At 39.3% G+C, this 5,665-nt stretch overlaps 1 pseudogene; it reads right to left on the minus strand.

Moving 5' to 3' along the window:
* Positions 1–5,665, minus strand: part of LOC108520112 (RNA-binding protein 43 pseudogene) — a 31,894-nt pseudogene that overhangs the window by 21,396 nt on the left and 4,833 nt on the right.

A 5,665-nucleotide genomic window follows, 5' to 3' on the forward strand; every position in this document is an offset into this window, starting at 1 on the left:
GGAAGGAAGGAAGGAAGAAAGAAAGAAAGAAAGAAAGAAAGAAAGAAAGAATCTAGGTACCCAAAATGGGTTTAGCATTGTAAAATTCCAGAAGCGGTTGCAAGGTATACACTTGGTCTCAGCATCCAGGTTGAAGCTTGAGTCAGGCCCATAGTGTTGGTTGGTGTTAAGTTCCCTAATAAATTCCAACCCCACTAAGGACACATTGAGTGCCAATTCCTAGGAGAATACACTCCTCTTTAATGTAGACAAGAACTCCCAATTCTGCCTTTTGTCTTGAATGACTTTGATACTAGAATGTTGCATTTCCAGAACAGGAGAACCTGTGTGAGTTAATGCTATTACTTACATTAGCAATCAGGACTTTCTCTATGAAGAATGGAAAGATAATCCAAACTCCCTTTAGAAAGAAAGAGGAATCTGTTGGCTGCATAAACACACCATGGGAAGGCAGAAGAAGAGTCGGTCTTGGAGCTTATGCTCTCTCTCTGCCCCTAGGCTGTGTCACTCTCTGTCGTTGGCTTCACTTTCTTCTGAAAGAGATGGACTTTTCCTGTGCACAATCAATGTAGCTTGGTAGACAAGAGCATGAATTTGGGTCATCCGACAGGCTGGGTTTGCATCCCACCTCTGCCCCTTGACCTTAGTCAAATTATTCATCTGTAAAATGGGCATAATTAACGGCACCTCACTCTTAGGTTGTTGCAAGGATTAAATGAGCAAATATAGGTAAGGTACTTAGCATGGTGCCTGGAACATGGAAAGGACTCTGTCATTATTGGTAAGAAGCAGCTCTAGCTCATAACCCAACCATTCTGAGAGCAGAGGGAAGAGAGGAATTCACCTTGCCAGTCCTACTTAAAAACAACATCTATAGGAAAGACACTTATTAGCACAGTCTGCAATGGTGGCACCAAATACGTGAGGTATAGGGTCCTGTATCAAAAGAGGAAATGTTGAGAGATGAGGCAGAGATGATTCTATCCACCAAAATTTGTGCTCCCCTTCCATACAGAGTTGTCACTCATCCAGGGACTATATTCCCTAGCACTCCTCTTCTCTTTGCACAGGGCAAAGGGCATGTATATGGCTACTGCTTGTTCAGGTCATGGGCAGAATCAAAGTAATGTGTGATTATTCTAAGCTAAAGCTTTTAAGAAAGGTTGTGTTTTTTCCTTTTTCTGAATGGAGATAATGATGAAGACATTGGTTCTCAATCCTTATTACACAATGAAATCAACTGGAAATATTAACCAAACTAATTCCAGGCTTGATAGTAAATGAGTGGCTCTCAACCAAGGGGCATTTTTGCTCCGTGGGGGCATGTGGCAAAGTCAGACGACATTTGTTGTCTTCACAGTGTGAATCAAGGAGTCACTAGTGTCTCATAAGTAGATGCCAGGAACGTTGCTATGATCATATGCTAAAATCCTGTGACATGGAACAGCCCTCCACAACAAAGAATTATCTGGCCCCAAATGTACTGAGGTTGAAAAACACTGGAAGAGGCCTGGATGCCTGAATCACTGCATAGAGGGAAGCAGCCTGTCAACCTGGAACACCCACCTTGAAGTCTTATCTTGAAGTCTTATCTTAATGAAGAATAAACCTCTATTGCGTTTAGCATTGAAATTTGGGGCCTGTTTGTTACTAGTGTTGCTAGTGTTACTTTCAGTAACACAAGAAGAAAGATATGCTAAAGGGATTGTGATGATTTCAACTATGAAATGGACATACAATATATTTTATTGCTGTCTGACTCGGTTGAAATATATATTTAAATTGAGGGCCATTGTTTTACCTAAAATTTATTAGTAATTCACTACACAGATTTCCCTAATTAAAACCACCCAAACCAGTATGCAGTGATTTCATGGCAGGCACAAGAATAGACTATGAGTATATGGTTTGCATCCTGGACAAAAATCTTTTTGGGTCTGACCTGAATAAGTAGGTTAGTTTATATTTCAAACATTTTCGCTGGGTGCGGTGGTTTGTGCCTGTAATCCCAGCACTTTGGGAGTCCAAGGCAGGCTGATCACAAGGTCAGGAGATCAAGACCATCCTGACTAACATGGTGAAACCCCATCTCTACTAAAAACACAAAAAAAAATAGCTGGGTGTGCTGGCAGGCAACTGTGGTGCCAGCTGCTTGGGAGGCTGAGGCAGGAGAATGGCATAAAATCGGGAGGCAGAGCTTGCAGTGAGCCAAGATAGTGCGACTGCACTCGAGCCTGGGTGACAGAGCGAGACTCTGTCTCAAAAATAAATAAATAATAAATAAATATATATATAATAATACGGTCCGTATCATTTATACTATTTCCTCTGTTTTACTCAGTAAATGTTAAGTTAATCTTCCATATCATCTTATTAACCATTGTTTGTAATGAAGACAAATTAGATTTGGAAAATAGGAGTAGAAAAATGGTTACAGATGGTGGCTTTAGTAAGTATTGTAAAAATGCCAGACGCTCAAGTCTGTTTGCCTATTTATGCAAGTTATTGTGAATGCTTTGAAATTCATTAATATTGAACTCTTTAGAGGTTTTGTTATTTCAGGAATTTTAGAGAAAGAGTCAACACTCATAGTGTTTGGGTTCAGGAGGACCCACTTTCTGCTCCAGGAATGACCCAGGACTGGCCAATCAAAACGCTGAACCCTCTGGCCATATTGACTGATTCAGAGATGGGTGAGTGACCCAAGCTCATCCAATTTGGGTCAATCTTGGGACTTGTGCAGAATCTGTCAGCAGACACATGCTCTTGTTTGTTGGTTCAGAGGTACAAGACTATAAGCCATAAGCTATGGACGATCATCTTTATTAAGAATGAAGCCAGCATAGAGTATAGGTGAAAGATTAAAAAGAGAAAGAGAGAGAGAGAGAGAGAGAGAGAGAGAGAGAGAGAGAGAAAGAAAGATTAGGTCCTGATGATGTCATGAGTATCCAGGCCAAGTCATACTTAAAGCTTCATTAACTCAAGCCAATAAAGTCCACCTTTTTGCTTAAGTTGCTATGGGCTATTTGTCCCTTTCAATTAATTAATACTTTCAATTAATATAGGTTGTATCTGATATATTGATTGTATCTGACCTCCAAGAGTTACATCTCTATTTGTTATGGTAGGTTATACTTTTATTACCAATTATTTGCTCTTCTCCCAGTAACAGCTTGCTTCTCCATCCATTGCTATGTGACTAGCACTGCCTACCCTGAGGTAGGAGAATACCTCTCTAACCCACTGATGCAAACTCTGACCATGTGACTTGTTTTGGTCAACAGGCTGTGGAAAGAAACAACATATGCTGTATCCAAGCAGAAGCTTTAAGGGCTATTACAAGGTCCTGTCATATTTCCTTTTTTGTTCTCTGCCAAGTAGCTATCCCGTCTTAGAATGAATCCCAGAATGGAGAAAATATTTGGAGCAGAGCCTCAGCTGACCTACAGCTAATGAGCACCATGAACAAGAAATGAATTTATTTTGTTATAAACTACTGATATTTGGGGGTAGTTGTTACTGAAGCATAACCTAACAAAAGCTGACTAATATACTTGTTATCTTTGTAACGCTTGTCAAAGTTCATAACTGAGTATAAATCTCGAGCACCTATCATGTTGTCTATAATTTATATCCTGTAAGTTACCACAAAGGAATTTCAGATGATTGATTGCTTCTCATTGTTTTAGTGTTCATGGCCCAGTTATATGCAGTGGTGGTCAAAAATATGGGCTTTGTCTTTGTGGTTTAATGACTGGTAAGTTACTGAACTTACGAATCTCAATATCCTCCTCCTCCTCATAATAACAATAATAACAATAATAATAATGCCTTCCCCATGGGATTCTTGTGTATACAGAGTGAAACACAGTGCAGGAGACATGGTAAAACACTCAGGAAACAGCAACTATAATTTTTACCATTATAGAAGAAAGTGCCCTGATGGAACTTTTTTAAGACATAGAGTCTTGCTATGGTGCCCAGGCTGGAGTACAATGGTTCTTCACAGGCAGAATCATGGTGCATTGCAGTCTCAAACTCCTGAGCTCAAGTGATCCTCACACCTCCAGAGTTGGACCTCAAGTGAGAACTGAGGAGGACACCAGAATCAAGCTGGTGTGTTGAACATTTATCTTCATTTATGAGTAGCTTTTGGACAATTTGTTTTGCTAATGGGCTAAGGTTACATTGATTGAACTTATCATTTAATATTTTTGGAAAAGGCAATAAGGGGATTTGATGACAAGAATAATTTTTAGGACAATTATCTCCTGAATAACAAAGAGTATGCCTTTTGAATGATTTGAATGGATTGAAGACTGCATGTGTGTGTGCATGAGACAGAGAGAGAGAAAGAGAGAGAGAGAGATCTGAAAGCATAAAAATATGAGAATAGTTTTGCAAATACAGCATGCTCTTCAAGGTATTGAGCTTAGAAGTATTTTCTGGGAATTGTTGATAGTTTCAGTCTTCCTCTTTTCAACAAGGACTCATCTTTGTTTGTTCAGATACTGTGCTATATGAATATACTCAAATAAGTTTCATAGCTTAGAACTCTACAACATGTAACTGTTAAGAGTTCTAAGAATAAATAAACACTTAGCAGACACTTATTAGCATCTCTTATAGAGGAGAAAACTGAGGCTTACAAGTATTCATTGACTTGCAGATGGGCTCACAGGCACTCATTATTATTCAAAGTTTATATTTATACCCAGGACTTATTCCTTCAATGAGTATTTATTGAATATCTACTGTACAACAGGAGTATTTCCAACTTAATAATATCATCTAATAAATTTCCTACTATCATGAAGCTTATGTTCTATTTGGGAAGATAACTAAGCAAAAAACAATATAATTTAATATCATGAAAAATAAAACAGGACAATGTGATATAAGGTGATAGTGGCACATTAGAAAGGATACTTGTTCATAAAAGTCCTTTGTAAAGCAAAGACACTTGAGCTGAGAAAGAATTGATAGGAAGGAATTCTGGGTATGAAAAGCATTCCACATGGGGGAAAAGTGAGTACAAAGGTCCTGAGGCAGGAATCAGCTCGGCAGATTTTACAACAGGAGACAGAAAACTAGTGTGGTGAGAGTGCCCCGAATCCAGGAGAAAAGGGTGTAATTGGGGTCCAAGAGATTATAGACTCTTTTGTGCCACAGTAAAGAGTCTGAATCTTACCCTAAGTGCAGTGGGAAGCCATTGATCTGAGTAGTAATTAAGAAGTTCCTGCTAGGTCCTGTGTGGACAGTGGATTAGGAGAAACACAGAGTGCATGAAAAACAACAGCTGAGGAGAAAGGCTGTTGGTTTGGACCATGGTTGTAGGAGAAGAGATACAGAGAAATGGGTGAATTTGGGATATCTTTTGGATGGGAGCTGACAGGAGTTTGCTGTTGGACTAGATGTGAAGGAGAATGATAAAACAGAAACAAGGACAGCTTCTAGGTTTATGACCATAGTAATTAAATCGTGAAGCTTTATACTGATGATGCAATCCACATCTCTATAACTCTCCAGTAATCTCTAACTGTGTGTTCTGGTGAGGAATTCTCCCTACTGTTGCGTTATCTTATTATTCTATCTGCAGGGAGCAGGGAGAGAGAGAGAGAGAGAGAGAGAGAGAGAGAGAGAGAGAGAGAGAGAGAGAGAGAGA

The sequence above is a fragment of the Rhinopithecus bieti genome, unplaced genomic scaffold, assembly GCF_001698545.2.
Source record: "Rhinopithecus bieti isolate Rb0 unplaced genomic scaffold, ASM169854v2 scaffold_47418, whole genome shotgun sequence".
Classification (NCBI taxonomy): Eukaryota; Metazoa; Chordata; class Mammalia; order Primates; family Cercopithecidae; genus Rhinopithecus; species Rhinopithecus bieti.